Here is a 19,103-nt window from a genome sequence, read left to right as displayed (position 1 = left end):
CAAAGCCCAAGGAATTATAGAGATTTTTCCAGGACCTAAAAGAGAGCCTGACTGCCTGACTGATTAGGACATTTGTTGACTGGTGGACTCACATTGATAAAGCACCTATTATGTGCCAGCCGCCTGGGATAAATCTAAAACAACATAAAGTTTCTTCTCTCTAAAACTTAAATATCTACAACATGTTGATTGGGTCAAGAAAAAACCTTAAATGTCATAGAGAGGTGTCTAGTCTTTGAGATCACCAGAAACCACAGATGATACTTTGTATCTCTACATACCTTTAATAGTCAAACTTAATGGCTATACTTATAATATTTTCAGGTTTTGGGGACCTGGATTTAATGTTCAGATGGATTAAAATAATGTGGGTTATTTTTTGTGCATTCTAGGAAACTTCAATTTGCATTTAAAAGATACACTACTTTAATATTTTTTTGGAATTAGGCAGAATGGAAAACAAATAAATATACACATGAGTTTTGAATGGTCCCAAACTTGGATATAGACAATAAGCCATTTGGCAAATAGATCTGCTTAAGTGCAAACCATTTCTACATACTAATTATACATATAATCAGATACGCATGCAAATATACACACACAGATAGTTATTATTGATCATGGATTAAAGGGCCTGAGAGCTGGAAAGGACCAGTTCATGCATCCCACCTCCTTCATTTGTAAAACTCACCACTACCACTAATAATAATAATCATAAACTAGCAGTCATTTTCAGCACCTTATGTGAGTGTGATGTTCACCAGGCTATAGTCTCCACAAAGGCAGGAGTCAGCTTTATTTACTGTTATATGCTTAGTGTCTACCTTGGTGCCCACACATAGTTAGCACTCAGCCACTCACAAGGCACAAATGAATGACGTGCCAGGCTCTGTACCAGTCACTTCCCATACATCACTCCACTGAACCACCAAAACTGCCCATAGTCAATATTACCATCTTTATTTTGCAGATGAAGTAACAAAGCCAGGAGAGGTACAGTAATACGTTCAGGCTAACGGCTTGTTGTTAATGGAAAAGAGCAAAGATGGAAATTCAGATCTCCTGACTTCCTGCTCTAGGAGTCTTTCCATTGACTATCTTACCGTCTCTGAGCATGTACTCTGGTGTGTGCTAAAGATCAAACTTGGATTAATGTCTATAAACAAGGTATGATTATCACCAAATTAATTAGTGAAGGTCATATTTACACTTCACCAAGTGTCAACTGGAGTTATTTGAAAGAAGATTGCCTCAATTTATTGCAGTCAGTCATTGTTGCCCCTCCATAATAGGCAGCGAGCTTGAATTTCACAAATCTATGTGAATTGCTATCTTGCATTTCTTAGCAGAGACTGAGCCTCAGTCAGTATTTTTATAGTAGGACGGTTCTGTGGAAGACTCTGGGTGTTACTTAAGCTAATAAATGACTATCCTTCAAAACAGAATTACAGGCAATAACCTAATTAATGAAGGTGGTAACAGAGACTCTTTGTTTACAATGTCCCCATTGCCCAAGTTTGTTCACTGTCTGGACTATCTGTGTCCCCAGTGATTTACGAATCCAAAGGAAAATGGAGAAAACATAAAATTTATTTTTCCACAATTTGAGGCATGAGCTTCTCTAGCATTTCGGAGCCCTACATTTCTGTGATGGGCTTTGATTCAATCCAGCCTGAATGAAAGACATTTCATCACCCCAGAATGCATTTCTTTATTTGCCTTGGATCTATGATTCTGTCAGTATTGAGAGAAAAGAAAAATCAATGCTGCACTATAAACCTCGGGCCGCCTCTGGCCAACGTGGTCAGCATGGTGTGAGCAAAGGAAATGGCAGGGGAAAAAATTGACCGCTCAGCAAGAGTGTGGCCAGTAACGGACACGGCTCAGGGCTAATAACAGCTTGCAATTACACATGGAAAGCCATAGCGTGTAGGGCATTCAGTGCGAGGGGGATGTAATACAATTTATTGAACCACCGGTTAGAGTTCTGCAGCTTCGCAATAAAAAAAGAGGGTTAGGCCTGTACTCCTTAAAACACAGACTTATATGGTGCCGACAGGTGAAGGAGACTTGGAAAACTCGAAAGACTTGTCTTAGCTGGAGAGCAATCAGAAGATGACTATAGCCTATTTGCATTTAAAATTATGCATCTAAACCAGGTGCAGTGGCTCATGCTTGTAATCCCAGTACTTTGGGAGGCAGAGGCAGGCAGATCACTTGAGGCCAGGAGTTCAAGACTAGCCTGGACAACATGGTGAAACAACGTCTCTACAAAAAAACAAAAAACAAGAAACAAAAAACGAAAATTCCAGCTACTTGGGAGACTGAGGCACAAGAATCACTTGAACCTGGGAGGCGGAGATTGCAGTGAGCTGAGATAGTGCCACTGCACACCAGCCTGGGTGACAGAACAAGACTGTTTTTTTTTTTAAATTAGGTATCTATCTATATATTAATCAATCAGATTTGGTGCATACATAGAGTTTTGGCATCTACTTATTCTCTCTCTCTCTCCATAAAATTCCAGTTTAGGGATCTGTGTCTGACCATATCTAAAACCAAGTTAACAGTAATAAACGAACAAATATACAGATGCTGAATATATACATTTTGTGGTAAAACATGCAGAAACTATCCACGCTTGGTACTTAACTAGCAGCTTTGCTGATGCATTCTGCCCTGGTCATCCATTTTCTTAGCTCCCCAGTGAAGAGTCTCTTTTCTTCTGGTCTTTAACAAATAAGGATTCAGAGAAACAGAAGTAAGAGTGATCAGCATGTTCTGACTAGCCTTTCGAGTCCTCTAAAGATGTCAGAAGAACATGGCTGTGAACACTGAACCTGCTAGTTCCTAACTTACCGGTCTTAAATGGGACTCAGCTTTACTGGGTCTTGAATTCTCTTGCTGGAGAAGTTCCTCTCTGGGTGTAAAAAGATTTTCAGGGTGACTACTTCTCACTAGTTTTTCTATTTTTGCTGCTCTGCAGATAACCCTGTGAATGTGTCCAGAAACCTCAAAATCGTTTTTGGAGACATGGCAGCAGATTTGGTTTTTCTCAGAGCACCTCTGCAGCTGCTGAATGCTTGCAGGCACAGGTGTCTCCTGCTTCTCAGACTTTTCCACTACTCCCTTTTCTGTAAGTAGAAATTGTTGTGAACCAGGTGGAGCAAAGACATACTAGCTAATTGAAATTTTTATGTAAATGATTTTTGTGCACTGATACTGCCAGGGGAGATTTTAGGTAAAACACTGAGCAGATCTCAGGCCTTCTGTTGTTGGGCAGTAAAGGAGGTCTTTGTAGCCATGGGAGAGCTGTTTGCTTGGTGATGAGGTAAGCACCCTTTAAACATTCTTGCTCTTGTGATGTAGAATTTAAATTGATGCCAAGTCTGGGAGGGGTAGAATAGTGCTCTAGTAATTACTTGGGGAGGGGTTGGGTCCTTTGAGCTTGGCAAATGTATTTATTACTTAGTTTGGCATATTTACCAAAGGCACAATATTGGCTTGGGCAAGCAGCAGGATTTCAGCACTGGGGTGGAGGGTGAGCACCAGCGAGTTGGCAGAGAGCCATCTTTGAACTCCACATTTGCTCTGGGTGACTAAAGGCCATATGAAATTAATGGAACCAAACTAGGTGACCTGTGAGCATTCTGTCCCCCTTACAGCAAAGTCAAATGTGGGTGGGAAGAGGGCAGAGGGGAGGGAAGTAGAGCTCGCATTCCCTGTCCCAGAAAGTAGCCGAGCTAGGTTCCTATTGTCCAGTGACACACACAGCCACTCCTCGCTCTCCCCTCCTCAAAAGGAACAAGACCCTTCCTTTCCTTGATTCTGTCCAGTACAATCAGTCTCACCCACCCACACACACCCTTCTCTTCTAATTTCTCTCTTCTCTGCGGCACAAGACTCGTGGGGGTGTGCACACACACATGCACACACGCACACCCTCACACACAGCCGCTGACCTGGAGGTGTTAGCCACTCTGCAGCTGCTGTTCTTCTCACATTAATCTATAGGAATCAATGGACATTTCATTAGAGTAATCAAGTGCGGATGCATCCTGCATTTATATTCTGTCCCCCCACCCCGCTGCTTTCACAGACTAATTGGTCCTACAGCCAAGAGTACATGGATATTTTTCCCTATAGATGACTGTCAAGAACGGTTTTTTACTGCTGGTTGAAATACCTATCAATACGACGTCTGTATAAAAGCCTTCGCCCATCAAAGCCGCAGAGCTGTTGATAATACATTATGCACTCTTGGTTCTAATGCATCTCACTTCCTTTTTTACACCTTACTGCACATCCATGCGCCATTTATGTTTGTCTCATTCGAAGAATTAACCAGCTTTAGTCTGCCTTTGTTTTAATGTTTAGCCCCAGAAACAATTTTTCCCTCTTTGTGTGTGCTGTTGACTATTACAGGGTGGCTTGCAGTAAGGAGCCAGAAAGGGAAAGTGGCCTGATGTTCGTTTGGGGGCTACCTCTTTCAGCTCTGTTTCTTCCTTTCTCACCATTAAATACAGTTTTTCTTGCCAGTGTTACATTCCAGGTGAAGGGTACAGAGAACATCTTTGTTCTGACTAGACTTTTTTGTGACTGTGGTTGATAAAGCAGACAGACAAAAGAGGTTCCTGTTTCCCTCCTCGGTAAACGTGTGGCCAGGCATGGTAATGGTCTGAGGCTGATGGGAACAGAAAGGTCAAATGGATGAAAAAGCCTCGGCTTTAAAATATGTGCACAACTAGAGGCGGTAACCAAGCTGAGTACTATGGCCTAGGATAATGACCGCAGGCTCTGTTCATCCCTGACCCCCATCCCCAATCATGTCTGCCTGTGGCACAGCCAGGAAAACACTGGGAAAATTAAAGATGGGAATAGGCTCTTGGAGAAATTTGCAGACTTTGCTGACTTCTAGAAAGTGGGGAGATGTTGGATTAGCAGATAAACTGTTTTCTAAAGCTTTTTTTTTTTTTTTTCTAGCAGGGAAATTGAAGGAAGAGGTGTGGGTGTTCCAATAACGAGCTGGGTTGTCCCTGGGAGTAAACGGAAGGCCAGTGAGGGGAGTGTCAGGGTCAGTCATCTTTACTGCTATGTAGGGAATTGAGAGAAGAAAAAGCCAGAGGGCTGAGTTCTAGCGAATGCCTTTGTTCCACTTAATCATTGTTCTCACTTAACTCTGCTTTCTCTGCAAGGCAAATTTGTGGAACTGCACATTGCATTCTTGCTTTGAGAATGAGAGGTCACACGGTACTGTTTCCAGTCATTACAGTAGTAAGCCAAGGAATGTATGATTGATTCCCCTGCAAGGTAGACTCAGAAGTACCTGGGCTTTCTCCATGTGTGATCTTGGGCAAGTCACGGTGTCACCTTGAGCCCCTGTTTCCTCATCTGTAAAATAGTAATAATGTTAATACCCACCCTCAAGACTGTTGCAAAGATTGGAGTTCAAATATTCAGAGCTGTTTTATGAAATGAGAAATACTGCATGAATATAAAGCATTATGATTATGATTATAATATAAAGTTTTCCTTTGACAATGCAAATATGCTCTTAATAAACATGTATTTGTTGTATACCAAGTGCTATATGCCATGCTAGACGCCTTTCAATCCACTCTCTTGTTTAATCCTCGCTAGAGCCCTTGTACATCACCCACGTTTTGCAAATGAGAGGTGAAGTCATCCACCTCCCACTGTTTGCCTTCCAATTCTGTGACCCCTCAGGTGCCTCTTCACCACATGCTGGGGTATTTGCTCCCCACCCTTCCCATCCCTGCTTTGCATGTGGAATCTGGCGGCTGCTGGAGAGGAGGTGCTGTTGATGGACCCACTGGTGAACCCTCAGTCTACAGTGCGATCTCTGCTCTATGCATGTCTGCTCTGGGGGTGGGGTCAGCAGAAGACATATTCTCATCATCCCAAATGGAAGCTCAAAATCTGCTATTAAGGAAGTTGTGTGCAATAGATGATGATTAAGTTGGCTTTCATGGGCAGCCCTGATAATTTTTACTAGCAATGCTGTGTCCTTGGGAAATGCAATTCCAAATCACTTTTCGAGGCCCATGCAGATTGTAATTTGAAGTCTGCACATGCTTCAAATTAAAAGCAGAAAATGGTTCAGATGGCTAGGGTTGTGGGCTTTCAGTTACCACCATGGTTGAGATCATGAGACTAGCAAGCATCCAGAAAGCTTTGTTTTTGAGTTTTGGACCCAACAATGTCCTTTTGGTTTGTTTTCAAAGTTGTTTGCTATACTATTACGGCATTTGTGGGCTCTACTGATTAGAGCTGGGGCTTTCTTGGGGTCAACACAAAACCGCCTTAGCCATCTGTCCCTCAGATGAGCAAATGTGTATGTCTCTCCTGACCTAGCTGTGCATCTTGGGCCTTCTCTTATGCCTTCTTGCGCTGCTCTCATTTCCCAGTCCCTGTAGATTTGGGCCCAGTATTGAGAGCTATGCACAAAGCTACTTCTGCAGCTTCTGCATATCTCATCCTGCCTCCAGCAGAAGGCTATGGTTTGCAGAAGTAGAGGAAAATACTTCTTCTCACTGACTTAACCTTAGTAGGATTGTGAAAATGACAGTGAAGACCAGAAGTGACCTTCTGGTATGTAAAATCTCAAGCCTTGTATATTCATGGATGCCAGATCCATGGATTAATAAAGAAACAAGGTCTTTGGTGGTCTTTGTCCCAAACTTTCTGAAGTTGATATCTCTGAAGGTAACCAAATTCTCCCTTACCTCATGACACTGGTGGCACCATATAAAGAAGATTCCTGGGTGAAAGATCATGGGGCTGCCCACATGACAGTAGTGATACAGTAGAAACCAAATGGCTTACAGAGTTGGTCAGTCATGTGGATCCCTGAACCAGTGGTTCCAAGTGAGATGTGTAATTTTGGGGTGATTATAGATCATAACAAATCCTCACTTTATATATGAGTAAAATGAAGATAATAATTGTACCTATCTTATGTGGTGTTGTGAGGATTGAGCAAGATTGTATATTGAGGTATTAGCATTGTGTCCAGAATACTGCCTCAGTAAATATTGCCACTTATTATTATTAAGTTTGTATTAAGATTAAATGAGTTAATATGCAAAGCACCTGGAATATCTCCTTGCACACAGTAGGCCCTTCTTAACTATTGGGAGTCCCTTACCCCCACCCCCCAAAAAAAGAATGTAAAAAATTCTTACATCTATTTCTGCATGACCTTTCTCCTCCAAATCCTTGTGGTTTGCCCAAGAGGGAAACACAAGACAATTCCTCATATTCACTGACATCTTCTGAGACAGATTTCCCTCCCTGAACTTTATTTTAATGTCTGTGCACTTAGCAATCTTGCATCACTGTGTACATTACTGAGACAGTTTCTTTGAGGGAAATTGAAGCCAGGGGAAGATTCTGGGAATTGCACAGTGCTTGTTCGCAAGAATTCCAAGGGGCTTTCCACTTCATTTTACTAGCAAACATCATTGGAACTCAGCTGATTCCTGAAGGCTGTGGGGTTTGTCTAATTTTCTTCAGGAATTGGACTGAAAGTTGCTATGAAATTCTCAATTCAGTGTCTGGCCTGTTCTCCTACGTGCACTGCTAGCATCTTGAGTTAGTAATATGGTGATTCATTTATTCACTAACTCTCTTGAGCAACTATTGTCTGCTGCTATTCAGAAACAAATTCCAATTTGTTACCATGAATACTGGGGAGGAGATGAAAATATAGAAAGATATTTGGAGGATAAAATTTGAGGGGGAAACTCCAGTTCTGGGGGCTCAGAGAGCAAGACAATAAGGTGGAGAGGGTGGCAGCTGGGAGGGGAGCAGGAAAGGGCTTTTGCTGGAAGAAATTCTGCAAAGGAGCTATTACAGAGGAGTCAGCAGAGCAGAAAGGCGAAGAGGTGGGAGACAGGAGCACACCAAATTGCTGGTTGCCAATGTAAAGGGGAAGAAATTGACAATGCGGAGAGCCAAGCCACGTGAGCAGCACCTTCTCCTGTACTTGACCCTATACTGAGCATACATAATTATTGCTACCCATGTTACAGGTCTTCTCTGAACCCTCCATCTCTGCTCCTTATAGTAATAAGCAAAGATAACTTCTAAATGTTAGATCTATTCTTAAACAAGATCACAAATCCTTATAGCAGAAGCTATTAGTGTCCCGCTCACACCCCCTCCACAGTCATGTTCTAAAAAGGCTGATGGCTTCCTACTGCAAGTGTCTGAGGCTGTCTGTGCCTGCAGGAGTGTGCTTTCCTGCCACATAGGAAGGCCAGGAGTGCTGGAGGTTAATATCTTGCTTGTATAGCCCTTGGTCAATGATGAATGGGAGCTGCTGAACATATATCCCAGCATCCTCACCTTGTATGATGTTCTGGCCCTGAGGAATTTCTCACTATCTCTCAGAAGTCTGCAGTGGGGCTGAGCCCCAGTTGCCCTCAGCAGCAATCTGTTCACTGATGCCCTCTATATGCCATTCATCTCCTTCCTCTGTCACTTTCCCTCTCCTCTACCACTGCTTCCTGACTTCTCCTGCCAAATAAACTACTTGTACTCCAATCTTTGTCTTGGGATGTTTCTGGTAACACCAAACAGAAAATAACCCCTATCTTCCAACTTTTATTCATTCATTCATTCATTCATTCATTCTTTTGTTCTTGTTTATTGACATCTCACTATGCCAGGCTCTGTGCTACCTGCTGAACTGGGAAAGTTTCGCTTTTTCCTTCTTGTATCCATCCCCCAACCTCCATCATCACCACTACTGCCCCACAGGTCCTGGAAGAGAGCCCGGCTCACAGGAAGTGCTCAGTAAACACCTGCTAAGTGAAAAGAAATAAATGCTTCTGTGGAAGAGCCCTGCAGACCTTCTGAATTCTGAATTCAGGATTACAGGACTTCAGAATTAGTCGTGTTGTTTTCCCACTGTGTGACCTTGAACAAGATGCTTTGCCTATGTGGATATCATTTTGCTCATTGAAAAAAAAGATGGGGTTTGAATTACATGATTTCTAAAGTTTCATCCAGGTAGGAGTCATGTGTACAGTCATGGAGTATACATGGCCTTTCTCAAATATGTGTGTCTTTGTCCTCTTGAATAGAAATTCTAGTATGTGCTTGTGGCTCTGGGTGAATTCAGATCCTTTATTCTGCAGCAAAATCTATTACAGCAAAGGAAGTAGAACACATAATCCAATAACATTTGGTTTGCAAACTGAATATTCATATGGCTTTGCTGTGGTGTTACCAATTTCAGTTTTTCTGATTAGAATCATGAACTGGAAGTTCATATAAGCTGAATGCATCACTGGAGCCTCTCTTGCCAGGAAGAATGAAAACAAATCCTGGCTAAAATCCCAGCCACGTTTTTAAATTCTTTGTCCCTAGCAAAGGTGATTGTGGAACAATGAGATGGATTGATGTCCTGGAAAGTGATGAGGGAGATCGGGGCCCAGCTTCACACATCACAGCCAATGTCCTCCACTCTGACCTGGAGGGCACCACCTTGCAGTGTGAGGGGGCTCAGGCGCCGCATCCATTAACTCCTTGGCTTCTCGTTTGAAACTGACAATGAGGTGACATGGGCAACTGTCCACATGGAACAGGACAGAGACCATCAAATCATTCCACATGGGCCACCAGACAGCACCTAGAGGTAATAACATTCTGTCAATAGTGACCTGGGTTGGATTCAAATCAGTGATTTAGGGGTGAAAGGCTCTGGATTCTATTATGAAGTGCCCTTAGCTATCTAGGGGCTGAAAAACCATTCCTTTACCACAGTTAATGATAGAATCTAAAAAGTCAGTCTAGTTTTTTTCCTTCTTTTCTCCTTTTAAAAATTGAATACAACTTTGGATGATCTAGGAATGACTCTGCCAGTAGAACATGGTGGAGAAGATTAGTTAATATGCTTCAATTCAACTAAGTATACTGTGTGGATGTCTATAACACACATCCACGTTGCTTTTTTCCTTCCTTTTTCCCCTTCTTCCTTCTTTCCTGCTTTTCTTCCTTAGCATAGAGTTTTCTGAACTGAATATAGGTACAGATTGTTATTTGAATCAACTTTTTTTTAATTAAGGTCAAATTAATGACTCTCCAACAAGACAAACCTCTGTTTTCAGGGGCTTACTATGGGCTCACTAAGAATAAGGTGACTATTCCATATAGTCAGGCTAATAGAAGAGACAGTACTTCCATGTCGGGGCCCCAAAGATGTTTGGCCCAACCCAGGGTGGGAGAGTTAGACAAGCCCTAAACCTGTGGGGTGAAAGCGAAGAGACCATTCCCCACATCTGCGTATTTACACCATTAGCTAGAATGAAATGCGTGCTTTTCAAACAAAATGCTTCCTAAAGGTCATGGGGTCCATTTTTCTTCCACCAGTTTGCTTTTCTTTCTTCTACTCTGCCTACTTGAAACTTAACCTTGTAACTAATGACATGATCTTGGAAATAAATGAACACTTCAGCTAGGACTACTTGGAAATTAAGATAACTAGAAAAGCTGTGGTTCTCTCTTAAAGACCAGAAACTAGAATGGTGATAATATTTTAAACTGTTCATTAGGGCTTTGTATCTCTTTGTTCTTCAACTGTACAATCCCTTTAATATGAAGATTTGAAAGTCTTTCTGAGACAGGCTTCCACTGCCTTCTGCAAGGTGCTGTGCAGTAAATAGATGGTAATAAACACCCTTACTTTTCTGATGAATTTGATGAAGTTGGGGTGAAAGCTTGCTCTCACTCTCAGCTCTTCATCTGCCTTATTTGTCCAGGATCATGTTTTCATAGGGCTCCTGGATCAAATATTATGCTCAAGATAATTTCTACGTCAGCCCTCTTCATGGCTGAAAACCTTCAGCCATGAGGAAATAGTCCTGGGGGCACAGCACTGAGCAGAGAAATTGGCAGCTTCCAACAGTGAAGGATGTTTAGGGGTGTCAGAAAGGCTCATATGACCCTACATCCATCCATGATCAAGGCCTGAAATTCTGTGTAGAACTTCATCCTTTAATATTGATCCCTATTACAATATAACTGAACCCAAGAGGACTGTCATATATTTTATTTTATTTTATTTTATTTTATTTTATTATACTTTAGGGTTTTAGGGTACATGTGCACAATGTGCAGGTTTGTTACATATGTATCCATGTGCCATGTTGATTTCCTGCACCCATTAACTCGTCATTTAGCATTAGGTGTATCTCCTAATGCTGTCCCTCCCCCCTCCCCCCAACAGTCCCCGGAGTGTGATGTTCCCCTTCCTGTGTCCATGAATTCTCATTGTTCAATTCCCACCTATGAGAGAGAACATGCGGTGTTTGGTTTTTTGTCTTTGCGATAGTTTACTGAGAATGATGTTTTCCAGTTTCATCCATGTCCCTACAAAGGACACGAACTCGTCATTTTTTATGGCTGCATAGTATTCCATGGTGTATATGTGCCACATTTTCTTAATCCAGTCTATCGTTGTTGGACATTTGGGTTGGTTCCAACTCTTTGCTATTGTGAATAGTGCCGCAATAAACATACGTGTGCATGTGTCTTTATAGCAGCATGATTTATAGTCCTTTGGGTATATACCCAGTAATGGGATGGCTGGGTCAAATGGTATTTCTAGTTCGAGATCCCTGAGGAATCGCCACACTGACTTCCACAATGGTTGAACTAGTTTACAGTCCCACCAACAGTGTAAAAGTGTTCCTATTTCTCCACATCCTCTCCAGCACCTGTTGTTTCCTGATTTTTTAATGATGGCCATTCTAACTGGTGTGAGATGGTATCTCACTGTGGTTTTGATTTGCATTTCTCTGATGGCAGTGATGATGAGCATTTCTTCATGTGTTTTCTGGCTGCATAAATGTCTTCTTTTGAGAAGTGTCTGTTCATGTCCTCTGCCCACTTTTTGATGGGGTTGTTTGTTTTTTTCTTGTAAATTTGTTTGAGTTCATTGTAGATTCTGGATATTAGCCCTTTGTCAGATGAGTAGGTTGCAAAAATTTTCTCCCATTCTGTAGGTTGCCTGTTCATTCTGATGATAGTTTCTTTTGCTGTGCAGAAGCTCTTTAGTTTAATGAGATCCCATTTGTCGATTTTGGCTTTTGTTGCCATTGCTTTTGGTGTTTTAGACATGAAGTCCTTGCCCACGCCTATGTCCTGAATGGTATTGCCTAGGTTTTCTTGTAGGATTTTAATGGTTTTAGGTCTAACATATAAGTCTTAATCCATCTTGAATTAATTTTTGTACAAGGTGTAAGGAAGGGATCCAGTTGCAGCTTTCTACATATGGCTAGCCAGTTTTCCCAGCACCATTTATTAAATAGGGAATCCTTTCCCCATTTCTTGTTTTTGTCAGGTTTGTCAAAGATCAGATAGTTGTAGCTATGCGGCATCATTTCTGAGGGCTCTGTTCTGTTCCATTGATCTATGTCTCTGTTGTGGTACCAGTACCATGCTGTTTTGGTTACTGTAGCCTTGTAGTATAGTTTAAAGTCAGGTAGCGTGATGCCTCCAGCTTTGTTCTTTTGGCTTAGGATTGACTTGGCGATGCAGGCTCTTTTTTGGTTCCATATGAACTTTAAAGTAGTTTTTTCCAATTCTGTGAAGAAAGTCATTGGTAGCTTGATGGGGATGGCATTGAATCTATAAATTACCTTGGGCAGTATGGCCATTTTCACGATATTGATTCTTCCAACCCATGAGCATGGAATGTTCTTCCATTTGTTTGTATCCTCTTTTATTTCATTGAGCAGTGGTTTGTAGTTCTCCTTGAAGAGGTCCTTCACATCCCTTGTAAGTTGGATTCCTAGGTATTTTATTCTCTTTGAAGCAATTGTGAATGGGAGTTCACTCATGATTTGGCTCTCTGTTTGTCTGTGATTGGTGTACAAGAATGCTTGTGATTTTTGTACATTAATTTTGTATCCTGAGACTTCGCTGAAGTTGCTAATCAGCTTAAGGAGATTTTGGGCTGAGACAATGGGTTTTCTAGATATACAATCATGTCATCTGCAAACAGGGACAATTTGACTTCCTCTTTTCCTAATTGAATACCTTTTATTTCCTTCTCCTGCCTGATTGCTCTGGCCAGAACTTCCAGCACTATGTTGAATAGGAGTGGTGAGAGAGGGCATCCCTGTCTTGTGCCAGTTTTCAGAGGGAATGCTTCCAGTTTTTGCCCATTCAGTATGATATTGGCTGTGGGTTTGTCGTAGATAGCTCTTATTATTTTGAGATACGTCCCATCAATACCTAATTTATTGAGAGTTTTTAGCATGAAGGGTTGTTGAATTTTGTCAAAGGCCTTTTCTGCATCTATTGAGATAATCATGTGGTTTTTGTCTTTGGTTCTGTTTATATGCTGGATTACATTTATTGATTTGCGTATGTTGAACCAGCCTTGCATCCCAGGGATGAAGCCCACTTGATCATGGTGGATAAGCTTTTTGATGTGCTGCTGGATTCGGTTTTCCAGTATTTTATTGAGGATTTTTGCATCAATGTTCATCAAGGATATTGGTCTGAAATTCTCTTTTTTGGTTATGTCTCTGCCAGGTTTTGGTATCAGGACGATGCTGGCTTCATAAAATGTGTTAGGGAGGATTCCCTCTTTTTCTATCGATTGGAATAGTTTCAGAAGGAATGGTACCAGTTCCTCCTTGTACCTCTGGTAGAATTCAGCTGTGAATCCATCAGGTCCTGGACTCTTTTTGGTTGGTAAGCTATTGATTATTGCCACAATTTCAGAACCTGTTATTGGTCTATTCAGAGATTCAACTTCTTCCTGGTTTAGTCTTGGGAGGGTGTATTTGTCGAGGAATTTATCCATTTCTTCTAGATTTTCTAGTTTATTTGCATAGAGGTGTTTGTAGTATTCTCTGATGGTAGATTGTATTTCTGTGGGATCGGTGGTGATATCCCCTTTTTCGTTTTTTATTGCATCTATTTGATTCTTCTCTCTTTTCTTCTTTATTAGTCTTGCTAGCGGTCCATCAATTTTGTTGATCTTTTCAAAAAACCAGCTCCTGGATTCATTAATTTTTTGAAGGGTTTTTTGTGTCTCTATTTCCTTCAGTTCTGCTCTGATTTTAGTTATTTCTATCCTTCTGCTAGCTTTTGAATGTGTTTGCTCTTGCTTTTCTAGTTCTTTTAATTGTGATGTTAGGGAGTCAATTTTGGATCTTTCCTGCTTTCTCTTGTGGGCATTTAGTGCTATAAATTTCCCTCTACACACTGCTTTGAATGTGTCCCAGAGATTCTGGTATGTTGTGTCTTTGTTCTCGTTGGTTTCAAAGAACATCTTTATTTCTGCCTTCATTTCATTATGTACCCAATAGTCATTCAGGAGCAGGTTGTTCAGTTTCCATGTAGTAGAGCGGTTTTGAGTGAGTTTCTTAATCCTGAGTTCTAGTTTGATTGCACTGTGGTCTGAGAGACAGTTTGTTATAATTTCTGTTCTTTTACATTTGCTGAGGAGAGCTTTACTTCCAACTATGTGGTCAATTTTGGAATAGGTGTGGTGTGGTGCTGAAAAAAATGTATATTCTGTTGACTTGGGGTGGAGAGTTCTGTAGATGTCTATTAGGTCCACTTTATGTAAAGCTGAGTTCAATTCCTGGATATCCTTGTTAACTTTCTGTCTCGTTGATCTGTCTAATGCTGACAGTGGGGTGTTAAAATCTCCCATTATTATTGTGTGGGAGTTTAAGTCCCTTTGTAGGTCACTCAGGACTTGCTTTATGAATCTGGGTGCTCCTGTGTTGGGTGCATATATATTTAGGATAGTTAGCTCTTCTTGTTGAATTGATCCCTTTACCATTATGTAATGGCCTTCTTTGTCTCTTTTGATCTTTGTTGGTTTAAAGTCTATTTTATCAGAGACTAGGGTTGCAACCCCTGCCTTTTTTTGTTTTCCAGTTGCTTGATAGATCTTCCTCCATCCCTTTATTTTGAGTCTATGTGTGTCTCTGCACGTGAGATGGGTTTCCTGAATACAGCACACTGATGGGTCCTGACTCCTTATCCAGTTTGCCAGTCTGTGTCTTTTGGTTGGAGCATTTAGCCCGTTTACATTTAACGTTAATATTGTTATGTGTGAATCTGATCCTGTCATTATGATGTTAGTTGGTTATTTTGCTCGTTAGTTGCTATAGTTTCTTCCTAGTCTCGATGGTCTTTACAATTTGGCATGTTTTTGCAGTGGCTGGTACCGGTTGTTCCTTTCCATGTTTAGTGCTTCCTTCAGGAGCTCTTTTAGGGCAGGCCTGGTGGTGACAAAATCACTCAGCGTTTGCTTGTCTGTAAAGTGTTTTATTTCTCCTTCACTTATGAAGCTTAGTTTGGCGGGATAGGAGATTCTGGGTTGAAAATTCTTTTCTTTAAGAATGTTGAATATGGGCCCCCACTCTCTTCTGGCTTATAGAGTTTCTGCTGAGAGATCAGCTGTTAGTCTGATGGGCTTCCCTTTGTGGGTAACCCGACCTTTCTCTCTGGCTGCCCTTAACATTTTTTCTTTCATTTCAACTTTGGTGAATCTGACAATAATGTGTCTTGGAGTTGCCCTTCTCGAGGAGTATCTTTGTGGCGTCCTCTGTATTTCCTGAATCTGAATGCTGGCCTGCCTTGCTAGATTGGGGAAGTTCTCCTGGATAATATCTTGCAGAGTGTTTTCCAACTTGGTTCCATTCTCCCCATCATTTTCAGGTACACCAATCAGACGTAGGTTTGGTCTTTTCACATAGTCCCAAATTTCTTGGAGGCTTTGTTCATTTCTTTTTATCCTTTTTTCTCTAAACTTCCCTTCTCTCTTCATTTCATTCATTTCATCTTCCATCAGTGATACCCTTTCTTCCAGTTGATCGCATCTGCTACTGAGGCTTCTGCAATCTTCGCGTAGTTCTCGAAACTTGGCTTTCAGCTCCATCATCTCCTTGAAGCCCTTCTCTCCATTGGTTATTCTAGTTATCCGTTCTTCTAATTTTTTTTCAAAGTTTTTAACTTCTTTCCTGTTGTTTTGAATTTCCTCTCGTAGCTCAGAGTAGTTTGATCGTCTGAAGCCTTCTTCTCTCAACTCATCAAAGTCATCCTCCATCCAGCTTTGTTCTGTTGCTGGTGAGGAACTGCGTTCCTTTGGAGGAGGAGAGGTGCTCTGTTTTTTAGAGTTTCCAGTTTTTTTGGTCTGTTTTTTCCCCATCTTTGTGGTTTTATCTACTTTTTGTCTTTGATGATGGTGATGTACAGATGGGTTTTTGGTGTGGATGTCCTTTCTGTTTGTTAGTTTTCCTTCTACCAGACAGGACCCTCAGCTGCAGGTCTGTTGGAGTTTACTAGAGGTGCACTCCAGACCCTGTTTGGCTGGGTGTCAGCAGCGGTGGCTGCAGAACAGCGGATTTTCGTGAGACCACAAATTCAGCTGTCTGATAGTTCCTCTGAAAGTTTTGTCTCAGAGAAGTACCGGGTTGAATGAGGTGTCAGTCTGTCCCTACTGGGGGGGTGCCTCCCAGTTAGGCTGCTCAGGGGTGAGGGACCCACTTTAGGAGGCAGTCTGACTGTTCTCAGATCTCCAGCTGCATGCTGGGAGAACCACTACTCTCTTCAAAGCTGTCAGTCAGACAGGGACATTTAAGTCTGTGGAAGTTCTTGCAGAGTTTTTGTTTGTCTGTGCCCTGCCCCCAGAGGTGGAGCCTACAGAGGCAGGCAGGCCTCCTTGAGCTGTGGTGGGCTCCACCCAGTTCGAGCTTCCTGGCTGCTTTGTTTACCTAAGCAAGCCTGGGCAATGGCGGGCGCCCCTCCCCCAGCCTCGCTGCCGCCTCGCAGCTTGATCTCAGACTGCTGTGCTAGCAATTAGCGAGACTCCGTGGGCATAGGACCCTCTGAGCCAGGTGCGGGACACAATCTCCTAGTGTGCCGTTTTCCAGGCCCGTTGGAAAAGCACAGTATTAGGATGGGACTGACCCGATATTCCAGGTGCCGTCTGCTTCCCCTTTCTTTGACTAGGAAAGGGAACTCCCTGACCCCTTGCGCTTCCCGAGTGAGGCAATGCCTTGCCCTGCTTCGGCTCACGCACAGTGTGCTTCACCGACTGTCCTGCACCCACTGTTAGGCACTCCCTAGTGAGATGAAACCGGTACCTCAAGCAGAAATGCAGAAATCACCCGTCTTCTGTGTCGCTGGGGCTGGGAGCTGGAGACCGGAGCTGTTCCTATTCGGCCATCTTGGCTCCACCCTCCGACTGTCATATATTTTAGTGTGAATGGTCTAACAGGACACAATTTGGGGAGTGGGAATGGGGGTGGGGAAGGAGTAGACAAAGAATGAAGGAACTCATCTGGACACCAGCTGAAAGAGAGGGCAGAGGATAAAATCTCTGGAAACCTCCCTGGCCAAAGAGAAATGTTACCTACTTTGCGGTTTTGCCCAGATAGGCTTGAGGTCAATTGGCCCTGGCCTCATGGTCTGGCACAATAGTGTTTTATGGTTCTCAAGCTCCTGCATAGGTACTTCTAGAACACTCCTCTGGGTTTCTCTGTCTACTGATTTAACCTAGTTAACAAAGTATTTTACATGTGAAATGCTTGGCTAAAACTCAGCTCTCTCTGCAAATGTGTAAAGATATTTCAAAGAGCCAAGAAAGACTGAACAGCAGCACTCAGAGAAGCCCTTGAATAATAGAGCATGGCTGTTATTTTGGCAGAGACTGGAGAGAAGGCATTTGTGGTTGGAAGCTGTTTGTAGATGGGAATTCACGGAGGCCATTTGTGTAAGACAAACCTACAGTGGGGTGCATACCCTTTCCAACCTTTGCTCACTCTCCCTTTCCCTCATTTATATAGTGTGCATAATTCACAAAGCATACACATTCATTATTTTATTTGAGCTACACAGCTTCTGTATAGAAAAATCTGGAGAGATTTAAGAAACAAATAAACATTCCTTTCCTTCTTGCTTTGTTCATCCCACAAAGAGACCTGATCTATCTGTTCAGAGCCAAATGGATGTAATTAGGTGAAGAATCGCTTTCTCTCTGTATCTGAGCAAATATGTTTTGCAGTGCACCAATTTCTCAAGGGCAGTGGGCTGGGACGGCCAGTGACTGCTGGGGGATGGCTGCTGACCTTCAGGCCAGGCCGACTTTAATTTGCAGAACACTGCTGGTCCCAGGAGGCTCTTCAGGCCAGGCCACACAATCAACCCGAACCAGCAGCCTGCTGCTGCCCAGCTGCACCCACCAACCTGCAGGACATGAAGACGTAGCTAACTAGACATAGCTGCTGCACAGACTTTGGAATTATGAATTGAGAAATTAAGCATCATCAGAATTCAGCCCTTTATACAGCAGCCAAGAAGCCTTGTTGTCTCAGTGGAGCCTCTTTCCAACTGCATTATTTAACAGGAGAGTCTCTGTAGATGTTGCATCTACATTCCAAGTTTTGATTTCATATCCTGTGTGCTTATTTCAAAAAGTGATGTTTAAAGGGAACATGGCAATTAGATCTAAATTATGTGAATGGCCTGAAAAAGAAATACTGGCTTAAAGCAATGATGTTTATCTGGGGTCGCAAAATTTTTGGATATGGGAGACTCCTGCCATCTCTAGATGAGAAAGGAACCGAAATGTTTCCCAGGTGATCTGATTACCACAGTCAACTTAATGACCTGGTCGGGCTGCCACATGATCAGTCCAGTTGATTGCTGCGTAATCGATCGAAATGATAAAAAAAAATAGCAGATTGACTGGGCAGGGACGAATTCAGTTATGGCACCCACACTGCCTTTGTGTGTACGCTTCCGTGTGTGTGTGTGTGTATTTGCTTGCATGTGAAAAAGTGTGTGTATTCTGGTGCTAAAATGTTCTCAACTCAGAAAAATGAAAGACAGACAGCAACTGAAGACAGTTAAAGCTTGTGTGCCAATTTAAGCCATATAATATTCAGACAACCTAAATGTCAGGGATCAAAAACTGTAATTGTTGCTGTTACATATGGGCAATTGGATTAAATGTCAATAAAATGGTAACCACCACATGTTGTTAGATGGGAATTTGAGGAAGAAAATTATCTTGAATGCATACTACATATTAGAAAACA

This window comes from Nomascus leucogenys, chromosome 6, assembly GCF_006542625.1.
Source record: "Nomascus leucogenys isolate Asia chromosome 6, Asia_NLE_v1, whole genome shotgun sequence".
NCBI classification, from domain to species: domain Eukaryota; kingdom Metazoa; phylum Chordata; class Mammalia; order Primates; family Hylobatidae; genus Nomascus; species Nomascus leucogenys.
Note: the sequence above shows the minus strand (reverse complement) of the source record.